Source organism: Rhynchophorus ferrugineus, unplaced genomic scaffold (assembly GCF_030347505.1).
Source record: "Rhynchophorus ferrugineus isolate W39M unplaced genomic scaffold, kcgeb_rfMv2 rfM2, whole genome shotgun sequence".
In the NCBI taxonomy this organism is placed as follows: Eukaryota; Metazoa; Arthropoda; class Insecta; order Coleoptera; family Curculionidae; genus Rhynchophorus; species Rhynchophorus ferrugineus.
The window spans coordinates 51,007,454-51,020,933 of NW_027472581.1; the positions used below are offsets into that span (position 1 = coordinate 51,007,454).

Below are 13,480 nucleotides of genomic sequence, written 5' to 3' on the forward strand. Positions count from 1 at the left end.
ATTTAGTTTTACTTTTGTATTTACAACATTTACTCTTATCGATATTAATTGTTTCTGTTATTCTCCCTTTATTTGTTTTTTTTTGTATGGTTCAGAGGTCTACATTTTAAGCGCTTTTCTGATTTCTACTACGATCTTTTTTTGCGAAATGTTTATTGGTGTTTTAAGAATACAAAAAATTAAATTAAAAAAATTCAAGTTAAAAATATAAATAAAATATTTTTACGAAAGAGGAAGTGGCTAAAAAGTAAAAAATAATCAAAATTAGAATTTTAACACAAAAGAAAACATAATGGCATAAAATTATATTTTTATTTTTGTATTGATTGAAGGTTGGGCACCGACTTCAAACTGAGTTTTATTTGATTATTATAAGGATTATTACGTACATATTTCATTTTAAAACGTTTTCTTTTGTATTAAAAGTCTAATTTTGACTATTTTTTACTTTGTCGGCTCAATTTATATTTGTAAAAATATTTTACTTTTCTCTTTTTAGCGTTAGATATTTAGTAAATAAATTACGTTGCTATTTTACAAAGTATTACAATGGATAGCCCAAGTAAAAGTACTATGAGAAAAATAGGAATAAAGAAACAATTATTGAAAATAAAAGATGTTTCAGGCATTGGGAGCCCGGGAGATCTAAGTGGTTTGACAAATATTCTAACTAAACTAAAGAAATGTTATTGTTCCCGCTGGGAATCGAATCAACAACCTCCGTTTGGGAGCTAAACGCTTTTACTATTACACCATAAAAGTAGTAGGGTACAATATTTCTACGAGGTCATATATCCTATATTTTGTGCTTAAAAAGCAATCTGAATGATTATTATAGATAGAAAATATGTGAAAACATTGTACGTGCCTTTGAAATTTGAGCGTTTCCCTCTGATTTGGGTCCAAAGGGACCACCTCGGAAGTTTCGATTAAAAAAAGAATTTTGAAAATCGGCTCTCAATTAACGGAGAAATCGGCGAACATGCATTAAAGAAATATACTGCCGAATATGAACCTCCTCCTTTTTCGAAGTCGGGTAAAAAAGGTGTGACCTGCTATGATTCCCATCTTTTCAGTGTTCTGAAATAAAAGAAAAGCAAAATATTCTTTATTAGTAAAGACTCCGCTAAGTCCCGGACTTTGGAATGAAAATAAAAACGCTGTCAAAAATAGTAAGGACGAAAAAACATCTCTATTTTAACATTCCAAATCCATGCTCCTCAACATATATACAAAGATTCCCAATAAATTTCAAGTAAATCCTTTAAGTAGTAAAAGTTGTATCAATTGGATTTAAATAATTAAATTAAAAAATGTAAATGTAGTGGTATGAAATTGACAGATATATAACTTATAGTAATTATAAAAAGTAAATTGTTTTTATCATAAAAAAGTTAAACGTCGATAACACTAACCAAGACACACCAAAATAGTCCCCAATTCCTGTGCATCAGTGTACATGATCAGTGTATTTCCTGTATTCAGTCATTGTATTACGAGTTGCTACATGATTTATTAGGAGTATTACATTCGACATAAACTGGTAATATTCGTCATTCAAGAAACTCATAGATTATCCCGCAATATCCTATTCTTAGACGGATGTCTTGTATTTTTCCTACGAGGTAATACGCTCCCTGAGTTCGTTTTGTGGCTGTATGTTAACAGCCTAAAGAAAAAGACAAATTTGACGATTATGGTTTAAGCTTATCAATAACGAATACGTCTGGGGGGTATTTGGATGGGATGTAGCTAATGTCCTCAAGGCAGCAAATGGATTATTTTAAAAAAATGTATTCGCATATTGTTGATTGAATTCAAGCGCCTTACATATGACAAATAGTTCCACCATTGGGATACCAGAGACCAAGGGTAGGTTGAAGTGCTTCTGCTCTATTTCGAAATTATGGATGTTAGATTAATATAAAATGATAGATAATGGTTTCAAGAAGTTTGAACCAATATTTCGTCCACTGTAACACAGCCAATGCTACTTGATACAGTTAGTGAATTGCCTTATGGACCTCCTTCTACTTCGAAATTAACTTATTTTGAAGTTTTTTCAGTTAAACGATCTGTTTAGAGGTCATTCATTTAGAGGTCAATACGGGCTCCGTTCTGTCGCACAGCAAATATAAGTTTTGGTGCCAATGTTTTCACCGATTTTATTTTCCATTCACCTAAAATGTCCTCGAAGTGGTTTTCGAGTTATGCATTACCGATGAAGGCTATATGAAGTTAATAAGGTGGTTTCAGAATAACAATAGCTATTACCTCTTGAATAAAGCGTGTTAAGAATGATGTTGGAAATTCGTTATTCTTATATCCATAATTCTTCTCAGTAATCCATAAAAAACATTCCCGAAGATATAGTAACGTCAGAGCATTCGAATCATAAGTATTAAAGGAACATATACAATTACAACTAGCAAGTTAGAGATTCAGATATTAAAGGGTTTGTTATATTATAAAAACCTGAATATATATATATATATATATATATATATATATATATATATATATATATATATATATATATATATAAAATGCTGATACTAGTTTCTACGGTTTTACGTTTCTACGTACTATGTTTTTAAATTCACAAGTAATAAAGTAATAACACAATCGACTATCAAAGTCTGATTCAATTAATTGATATAAGGTAGAAAGTACAATTGAAGTTCGCAATGTAAAAAACAGACGTAAAATTTAACAGATATTTTATATACACCAAAAAAGTTAATATTTTGGAATAATCCTTAGTAATACTGTTATTTTACTATCCTTCAATCAGTACAGTCCTTCAATCTAGTACTTTTTTTTTGTTGGTCATCTAAGCGATGCCTCTCAACCATTCTCGGATTATAACTGGGAACACACAGCCAAAATAAAGGACTTTTTTAAGCCATAATAACGCACTTTTGCAAATGTGCCTATCGTTTACGGAACGGAAAATTACCCAAGAGGTAATGGTAGAACAAAGCAAACCATCACGGGATAGACCTAAAATCTTCGTGCTAGTAATTGATAAACTAATGGAAAAAAGTCATTTTAAAAAGAACGAAAAAGCTAAAACCAAAGGAAAACAATTAAATAAAATTATGGCCTGATACTAATTTGGATTTCGACAAGACATGACCCAATTACCCGAGTGCATTACACTGTAGATATCATGGAATAAATGACATTTTTCATGTTCATGTTTTTCACATTTCAGAGCAATGCAATGGAACATGTTCAATATTCCTCATAACTATACGCAACAAATATGTGTACTCAATGTACGAATGACAAATCTATCAAGATATCAGAAAAGATTTGCACAACACACAAATCAGCTAGTACTAGCGCTGAATTAGATAGGATGACAAAATCACGTTTTTTTTAAAATTAATCTCTTGGAACATCAACAATCTGCCCGTGGGCAATAAGTATTATTGATTGATTTCCGTTATGTAATATAACCATCCTAACATGTAGAAGATTACTTCAGTAAGTGATCTGCTGTACAACTTATAATCTAAATCTTATTCTAGATACTATTCTAACTTATTTTAAAGTCTATCCTAACTTATTCTAATGACTATTCTAACTTATTATAGAAATTATTAAATTTCATTCTATGTGTCTATTAACCAGTTTGTATAGTAGTTTGCGTTTGAGCCTACGCATTTCACTGTCATCGTGCAAATTTAACTGTTTGGCGAGTGCATTAGGATGCATTAATAGTCTTTCAGAGTACTTCGCACTAGCACTTCGAATCACATTCGTTATGGGTTCTATGTGGAGATCGCGTTAAATCAGGTTGTTGGACACGTAATATGGGGGCATTGACGATGACTCGCAACGCGTTATTCTGGAACATCTAGAGGATATCTATATTAGATTTGCTAGTAGTACCCCTCAGTTCAATACCATAGGTCCAGATAGACCTAAGTATTAACTTATACAGCAAAACCTTGTTATCTAATGATAACTTAGATTTACGCCCTATCAGCCAATACATTTGGTTTAGTCTAAGCCCAAGCTGTGTGCGTTTTGTCACTATATGTTTTTTCCAAGTCAGGCATCGATCAAAATGTATTCCAAGATATTTAACGCTACCTGCTTGCGGAAGTTCATGATTATTCAATTTTACTGAGGGACATGTTCCTCTGCAAAGGGTGAATGTTATGTGGGTAGATTTTGTCTCATTTGCTTTGATACGCCACGTTTTCAACCACAATTCGACTGTGTTAAGATGAAGTTGGATTTTTTTTGTGGCTGATATTGGATCCTCGTGTGAAGATAAAACCGCTGTATCGTCAGCATATGTTACAACAGTAGTGTTTGGTGAGGTCGGTAGGTCAGCTGTATGCAAAAGATATAAATGGGCCGAGAGCACTACCCTGCAGAACACTTGAATATATGGGCTGTAGGTCAGTGTATTCGTCACCCTGTTTGACAATAAAATCTCTGTCTGAGAAGTAAGATTTCAACAATTGAAAGTGCGTATGGGGCAAAAGCTTTTTCAATTTAACGTGCAGTCCAGTGAGCCACACCTTGTCGAAGGCCTGACAAATATCGAAAAATGCAGCGGAACAATATTTTTATCCTTTAAGTTTTTGTTAATTTGGTTGACTACTCTATTTGTTGTGTTGTTCCGTGTTTATTACGGAAGCCAAATTGATGGTCTGGAATAACATTTCTCTCCTCTGCGATTAATTTTAATCTCTTAATGTATAGTTTTTCGAAAAGTTTTGAGATGACAGGTAACAAGCTTATAGACGATGAGAGGAGGCGTCTTCTGATTTTTTCCCAGGTTTAGTATCATAATGATTTGAGCAACTTTCCAAGTGGTAGGAAAATAATTAAGTCTTAGCATAACATTAAATATGAATGTTATTAATTTGATGCACTTTCCTGAGAGCTCTTTCAAGATTCTTCCAGTAATTAGGTCAAAACCAGGAGCTTTTGTATCATTGATTTCTTTAAGTATTGTTTGTTTTACTTCCTTAATAGTAAATTTCTTATGTGGCAGATCCATTTGAAACGGAGTGTTAAGAAAGTCAACTATGTTCTGTTGCAGGAATTTCAGATCGATACGGATTAAATACGGTTTTTAAGTGTTTAGAGAAAACTTCCGCTTTATCTTTATCATTCCTAGCCCAGGTATTGTTGTCAATTTTAATGGGACTTCGACAACATAAGGTTTTTTAATCTTTTTTTTACTTTCCATAGAGAATATTCCAATGCATCAGTTGGCGTTAAGTTTTCTAAATAGTTTTGAATTCCTTGATTTTCTTCCTTATTTATTAGCTCTTTCAGCTATTTTGTGGCCTTGAATGTTCTTTTGCTTTCTTCTGTTCTGATTTGTTGCCAGGTTTTTCGCAGTTTTCTCTTTAGCAATTTTTTGTTTAATTGTAGATGAAACATAAGTATAATTAAACTTTTGATATGTTGCTCTATTAGGTGTTTAGGTGTATAGTTTTTTTTAAATATTTTTTGCTGCTATTTCTGTATCTCTTTCTGTTTTGAGAGGTAAATTTAGTAATAACAAACTGTCTAATTTTTCTTTAAATAATGGCCAGTTGGTTTTAGTGGTATGCAAAGAAAGTGATTTTGTTTTGTTGAGAATATTTGTGTTCACTATTATAATAACTGGTGAGTGATCAGATGATATATCCAAGCTTACGATTATGATTATGATAGTATATGATTCAGATTTGGTATCAATATTTTTTGTAACACAAAAGTCTATGATATCGGGAATTTTATTTCTATCTGACGGCCAATATGTTGGCTCACCAGTAGAAGTATGCTGTAAATTATGTGCTTTCATTGCTTTGACCAATTATCTGCTTTTTGGTGTTATTAATCTAGAACCACACATAACATGTTTTGCATTGTAGTCTCCTCCGGCAATGAATCTATTACCCAGTGTGTTAAAGAACCCGTGGTATTATTCTACCTTGTTGTTGTGTTTAGATGGAAAATATATAGCACTAATTGTTAATGGCCCATGCACTTCTTCAATAGTTACACTGGTGTCTTTTAAATATTCTTCGCCGAATTTCTCTCTTTTACAGTCTTATGTTTTCCCGGATAATTATAGATGTTCCTCCATGTGCTTTATCATCTGGGTGTTTTGTGTAATACAGCTTGTATTTCGGAATCCGCAAATAATTTCTATCCGTGAAATGTGTTTCGTCATTAGGTTAACTTGGTAACGACGACGGTGAATAAATTCATCATTGTACTCATTTGTTCCATAAGTTTTCCCATCATTTCCTCTAATTTACTAATAGTTCTTATAGGTTCATTGGTGATTGGCGTTGTCTGCGTATTAGGTTGGGTCTGACTGTTGGTTACTGCGTGTGCGTATGAGATGTGAGTATGTTGTATTTGTGCTTTAGGCGAGTTAGATGGTATGAGCCGTTTTGGTGGCTCTAAGTTTCTTTTTTCATCAGTGCTGGATACAGTTCTTGTTGCAACGCTTTATCGACTAGGCGTCCCCTATAATTTGCAGGATGATCACCGTCACAGTTTACTCATTTTACTTTGTCGTCACGTGTTTTGCGTAAGCAATTATTGGTTGCATGCTCTCCTGCGCATTTCACGCATCTATACAAAAGCATAAAAATATGGGAACTATGCCTTTCAATGGAGGCTCTTTTGTAATTACAAAAAAGAAACAAACTGATAAGGAGCTGAACATCACAGTGGCTTATTTTTTTTTTTGACAGATTACCTTCAAGTTGCCTGACAAATCAATAAATATTGTAAGATAAATAAATAACATATAATATTGTAGTCTGCATAACTTTCTATATACAAAATCTCTTGTTAATAGGATTTAGCTGATAGTCAAATATCTGGTATCTGTTATAATATGGGTTTATTATAGCTTAAGAAAACATTACTATTTATTAAAATTAAAAATAATATTAATACGCATTCTGGAAAATTAGTTAACTTAAGTAAAACGCTTTCCAAAGTCGAGAAAAATAATATTTTAGAAAAGAGAGAAATAGTGGAAATTCATTAAGAAAATTCAATAGGCAGTAAATAAGCTTACATTAATAGAGAACACTTAGATTAACAGTACAACATATTTTGATCAAAAAAAAGGCTAAGGGATTTAAAACCTTTTAAAAATTAAGCAGCAGATAAAACATTGATTGACTATCAAATAAACTTCATTATATAATAAATAGGTTTTAGAAAATGACTCGATGAATTATACAAGTGCAAGATAAAGATCTGTTTAATACAAGTTGTACAATGTTTCTATTACAGGAAATCTATTTTAGATAAATATATTATAGATAAAAGAAAGGTGGAAAAACCAGTCAAACATCTTCAAAATTTTCCGAAATGTTTATAACAACCAAAATATTTCATTTATTTATTTATACTAACGTTAACACTAATAAATTATTGATTTCTCGTAATAGTGATAGAATATAGTTATTATTACATGGATTTTACTTATTTCAACCTAGTGTACTTTTTAAAGCTGTTTAACATCGGCTCGGGACCACGGGCCGGAAACCTCGACCACCCGAATAACTTTTATTGAGTTTTGTTACGTTACGTCATTTTCATATTAAAGATTACAAATAATATAAACAATTGCGAACATCCATTCTCAGAGCAAAAATCAAGCCCAAGAAATTCCTGGAAGTTAAGCAAACGGTTCGACCGCATATCACCAAAAATGGGGGTTTTCGCAATAACCTCAGATCTATATTTTTATTTATTGGTATTTTTAATTACTCTTAAATTGAACACTGGGATTCTCAGACTTCTCAGTATATTTATTTACTTGAAAGAAAATATTTCTGTAGACATGATTAATATTTGCTAATTCGAAATTCGATTAATAACAAAGAAAAAATCAGCTTGAACATAAGCCTCAAAATCATAGACGATCTTGAGCAATAAACACAAAATTTAAAAGAATGGATTAAGTTAACTGTAAAAGAAGGCGTAACTTCAACAACAAGAGAGAAATCAGAGCATGAAATAAATTACCCCCTCGAAATTCCGGATAAAAAGAGGACAATTTAGAACACCATGACATAGAACCATATACGTTATAGTCAAAAGAAAATTTAATATAATCGGTAATCCGAGGAACCAAAGAGCATAAACAAAATTACTTCGTAAAAAATATGTTAGCGAATTAAGTCCAGAAGCAGTCAAATATTATCAACTATGTTTCAACGATGCAATTCAAGTCCAACAACAAGTAGAACACCAATTCAACACAAAGAGGAATAATATGAATTATTCGCACAATATCTAGCTAATGTATTTCAATCGTATGATATACAGCCCACAGTGGATACAACATCTGTTTATCAACCCGAAATAGCTATAAAACTAGTTTCTCCAGTGAAAGTTTGCTCGAAAAATACGAATAATAAAAATTCTCCTGAGAATTGATGATATTTCATCTGAATTACTGAATGAACTGCCACGATAAGTAATAATCAAGTCAACATATATAATGAAATTCAAACATATTCCTAGATGTTTTAAGATTGCACAAATAATTATGCATAAGAAACCTTGTATATCGGCTGAACAAGTTGTATATTACAAAAATCGCTGCTGTGCTAGATACAAATTATCCGTTTATAACTATAAAACTTCTGATATGGGTTTCAACGTCATTACTCAACATTCGAACAAGTGCATATGGTAATAACAGTTAGTGAAATGTCGTCTGAAAAAAATAAATACTCAAATAAATAATCATTTGGAATTAATCCACAAGATGAGCCAATTGTTACCGCAGATATTTATGACAAACAGAAAGAAATAAATAATGTATTTGCCAGAGTGTTTCAAATTTTCTTACGTACTCTAAAATTCATATCCTGAACGCTTAACAAAATCCTTCTCAAATCAAGATGCATTAGATTTTTGAAATATACCGACAGGCTACGATTTAATAAATAATCCCGATTAGATTATCCACTTATCTTTCTAAAATTCAAAAAAAGAACCGTTGCTGCCTCTCAAATATCAATCATATTCAATCAAAATCAATAATACGGAAATATATACTTTAAATCCTTAGTAGCGTGAACGTGTCGATCCTTGGATCTTTGTGGTGCTGTGAGCAAAATGATATAATTCATATAATTTCTACTGATACGTTTAACCGAAAATGATTATGAATAAATCATTAATATGTTATGTTTTTACTTGTTAATCCACAGTACCATTAATATACCCTTATAATAATTGAATAAATATAATTATTTAATTTATTTTGAAATTGTTTTCTAAATAACTTCAGTTTATTAAAGGGTTATCTTTGATGTTAACAGATTAATTAGGAAAGTTTTAATTAAGCTTCATTTGAAAGAAAATAGACTTTAATGCGTACATATACAGATTAATTTAACAAAGTTTTGTTTTATATAAAATTAGTTGTACGTGACTGCACGTTCTTTTGTCTGATTAAATGGAAAAGCAACAAACGTACGTATTTGTATAATGCTTAATGCTTGGTGGATATACAATATATTTTATTATTCTATTGTCTACAGGTATCTAAAAATGTAAATATCCAAATCTAACCCGCATATTTTTAAAAATTAATGCTGAGAATTGTTAACGGTAATCCCAAAATAACTCCTGATTTAGACTCTGCTTTAAACTGTATACATTTGTTCCCATTTTGGGTCGAATTGGTTCCTCCAAAAATTATTAAAGTTCTTCGTGCTTTGAAACTCCCCTAGACTAAAATCCACTGGTACTATAAATCTCAACAGGATCCAGTTAAAAGAAGTGCAGTAGTTCTAGTACTTGGGATCAGTAAAAGTAGTATCTATTCATGAAATAACAAGTTAAATCGGCCAAGCTGCAGGAGTTTTGCTTCTTTAAGATGATATATGATGTAAATATATGTGTGCATGTGGAAATAAATACAATCAAGACGAATGACCACTTCTTTTGAACGCCTTGTCAATAATTATGTGTGGTTCCGAGACTTGGACACTACTGGAGTGTAATATCTGTAAGTATGAGGTCTTTCAAATGCGACTCTTAAGGAAAATTATACATTACATATTAGCAATTACCTATTGGTAAGAACATATTATAAATAAAATCATAGATTTAAGATGCAACAATCAGTGTACAGTTGATGAACATATCTAGAGACGCGGATTATAATAGTTTGAACATGTCTGTTGAACCAAATATAAACGACATGTAGTTAAAAGATGCAACAACTATCATAGAAAAGGATCTGAAAAATAAGAAACTAACATTGCCAAAAGTCCTGCGGTATCAACAGCAGCGTGTTAGTTGAGAAGTAGACACTGCCCGAACACCAGTAATGGATTGAAGATGACGATGATGTTTATTGATTATTGGAGGTCTTTATATTCATCATTATAATAATTCAATATTTATTCGATTAAGAATATTATATCTAGCCTACAATTGATTTCCAATTACAATAACTGCTTTTTCGCAAATAAGAGCCATTAAATCGTGTTTATTAGAATTGGAATATTTCTATCAATATTATAGAAGTGACTTTTATAAAAATTCATTTAAATATTATTCATAATAAAATTATTAATTTAATTGTTCGTAACTTTTCAGGCTACTTTACTACTAAATTCTAAGTTAGTCAACAACGGCTAGTAATAATGTATTAATAAATAAACATAGCTGTATTGTTAGATGTACCTCAAGTCTTCAGTTAGGTTTGGTATGCAAGACTTATCCACAAACTAAAGAAAATGTTACCAAAGTAGCACACTGAACTTCTAAACTCTTACATCTTAGCCAGAATGAAGGGGAAAACATATTCTAAAACAAAGGAAGATAAAAAAAAGTATACCACATCGAAGACTATTGGGACCTATCCTTTGCCTACTTTACACATGTGATAACCACCATTTAACCAGAAAAGATCACAATGGTTACCTTTGCGATAATATTGACATAAGTATTGTTGGAGACTACAGCAAAAAGGCTACCAGAAGGTACCGAAGGTTACCATATACAAATATTTGGACGAAGGATTAAAGTTATTCCAAAATAGATCGGTGAATAATAAATTTACTTTTAATCAATCTGCACATGCAAGACAACAACACTGTCATCCCATATAACAATACCAATTGCATTGTGATGAAAATCGATGAAAAACTCAGGAAGCAAAATAGTTGGAAGAATCATATTAAAAAGAAAATACAAGAACTGGACTCGAAATACAAAAAATGTATTGGATAATTTGAGGAAAATCTCAATTATTCGTAATAATAAGTTACTGTTGTATAAGCAAATTCTATGAGCATATTTAACTACAAGAAATTATGAGAATCGCAAAGAGATATGAGGATAAACTCTAATCTGATGTTAGTAGTGAAGTATTAAGACACTTAAATGACACTCGAGTAGGGCACATACTCAAAAGGACCAAATTATTATTTGATCTAATTTTGCAGTTTAATATTATTATAAAGACTCAGAAAGAACTGATGGTATAAATAGCTACTTTTAAGTAATTATAAAAACAAATTGTAAGTTAGTTAGCTGTAAGTAACAATGTATTAATAAAAAGTCAGAGCCACAAACAAAGGATACAATTACAAAGAAATATTTGATAACTCCATAAACTTATCATTGTGGTTTGAAAAGTTAAATACTGAAAGTTTACATAAGATAAAGTCGCATTTCTAGAACTATGTCATGATATTATATGACCCGAACCACAAAGGTTTCTAATCTTATATACACAATTTATATCATCTTAAAGTTTATTGTTATTAACTTATGAAATATTTTCGGTAAAATAGGTTAAAATGAACATATCAGACTTTGTCGTTTTAACGTTCTTAAGGATAACGAACTCATTTTGTTGGAAATTTTATAAATTTTATATTTATGAGGATTTATTAATTTATTTATTATTGAACTAGCGACCCGCCCCGGCTTCGCACGGGTGCAATGCTGATACTAAATTAAATACACTACAGAAAAAATATGAACGTTGTATATAAAAACATAGCGGCCCGCTCCGACTTTGCACGGGCATAAAATATATATGCCTATGTCACTCAATGAAAACATGATTAAAATCGATCCAGTATTTTTGGTTCATTCATTACTGCCCTTGGCCTGCACGCATTAAATTTGGAGTAAAACAATTCCTCTTCCCCTATACTTACTATGAAGATTTCCTGCTATCTTTGGAATATCTAAATTCATACAATTTTTATTACATTACACATTTTTAAACACAAATTTTAAATTTGTAATATCTCCGAAAATATTTGTTTAATTTACATGCTGTAAGGAACCACATTGATCTATATTAATTGCACACTGTATTTAAGATACTTAATTCGATAAGGATTAATGCCGTATTGCTTCAAATAGCTTCGTAAATAAGCCATTTTCTCACGTAAAAAGTAAACAATAAAAATGGTTAATGTGGGTTATCCCTAAAAGATAAACATATACCATCGCGGACCTTTTTGTAGACCTTTTTATGGTGTACAATACTGTAGTACATTAATTTGATCTAACTCGTAGGGTTAGGCAGCGTTTTTGCTAATTGCTAAATAAGCCTAAAAAATAGGTTAATTTACGACATCACGTTAGAAACCTCTAAAATTAGCAATGTTGCCTTAGTATATTATGCATGTATTATACATATAAACCTTCCTCTTGAATCACTCTATCTATTGAAAAAAACCGCATCAAAATCCGTTGCGTAGTTTTAAAGATTTAAGCGCACATAGGGATATAGGGACAGAAAAGGCGACTTTGTTTTATACTATGTAGTGATTTATCAAAGATTCAGCAAATTTTGGAATATTATATAATTTTGGAATATTTCATGTGTTCACAAACATTATACAGCTTGAATAGTCAAGATTACACCCAACATATTTATTACTCACTTATGCGATATTATTATATATTATTATTGCCTACACCATATTTATATATATATATATATATATATATATATATATATATATATATATACCTTACAAAAGTATTTATTTACCTTCAACAGTAAAATCAATTTCAAGTGTACACTCAACCAGAAAAAAATATACTGCGTCATTAACTACAAATAAAATATTAGATTGGGAAAAAGCCAGTTTATAAACCATTCAACCTCTATGAATTACAAGAGCATATCTAAAAATGTAGAAATCGGATAAAAAAAAACTCGTACTTCATAGTCAAACCCCTTATTTCTGACGTGATTCACCTAATACTACTACTTATTAATAATTAGTTATAGTGATATAGGGACTACTGTGTGTAGTATAAATGTAGGAAACATGTGTTTCATGAGAATGTCAGCATAGAAACGAATTAACTAAGACCCTCTTATTAACTGACCACTTATGTAGAATTTTGGTTCTATTAATTATATATTTAGATTCTACACCTATAAAATATGATCTCAAACCATTAGATTTTTTCACCCGGCAGATCTACTGCT

At 31.0% G+C, this 13,480-nt stretch overlaps 1 long non-coding RNA gene across 1 annotated transcript in view; it reads right to left on the reverse strand.

Annotated features, from left to right (window-relative positions):
* Positions 1-757: 757 nt before the first annotated feature.
* LOC143191144 (uncharacterized) overlaps positions 758-13,480 on the reverse strand; it is a 31,409-nt gene continuing 18,686 nt past the window's right edge. Inside the window, exon 4 of the long non-coding RNA XR_013004420.1 lies at positions 758-1,080. This is a non-coding gene — a long non-coding RNA (uncharacterized LOC143191144). The remainder of the gene's footprint in view (positions 1,081-13,480) is intronic.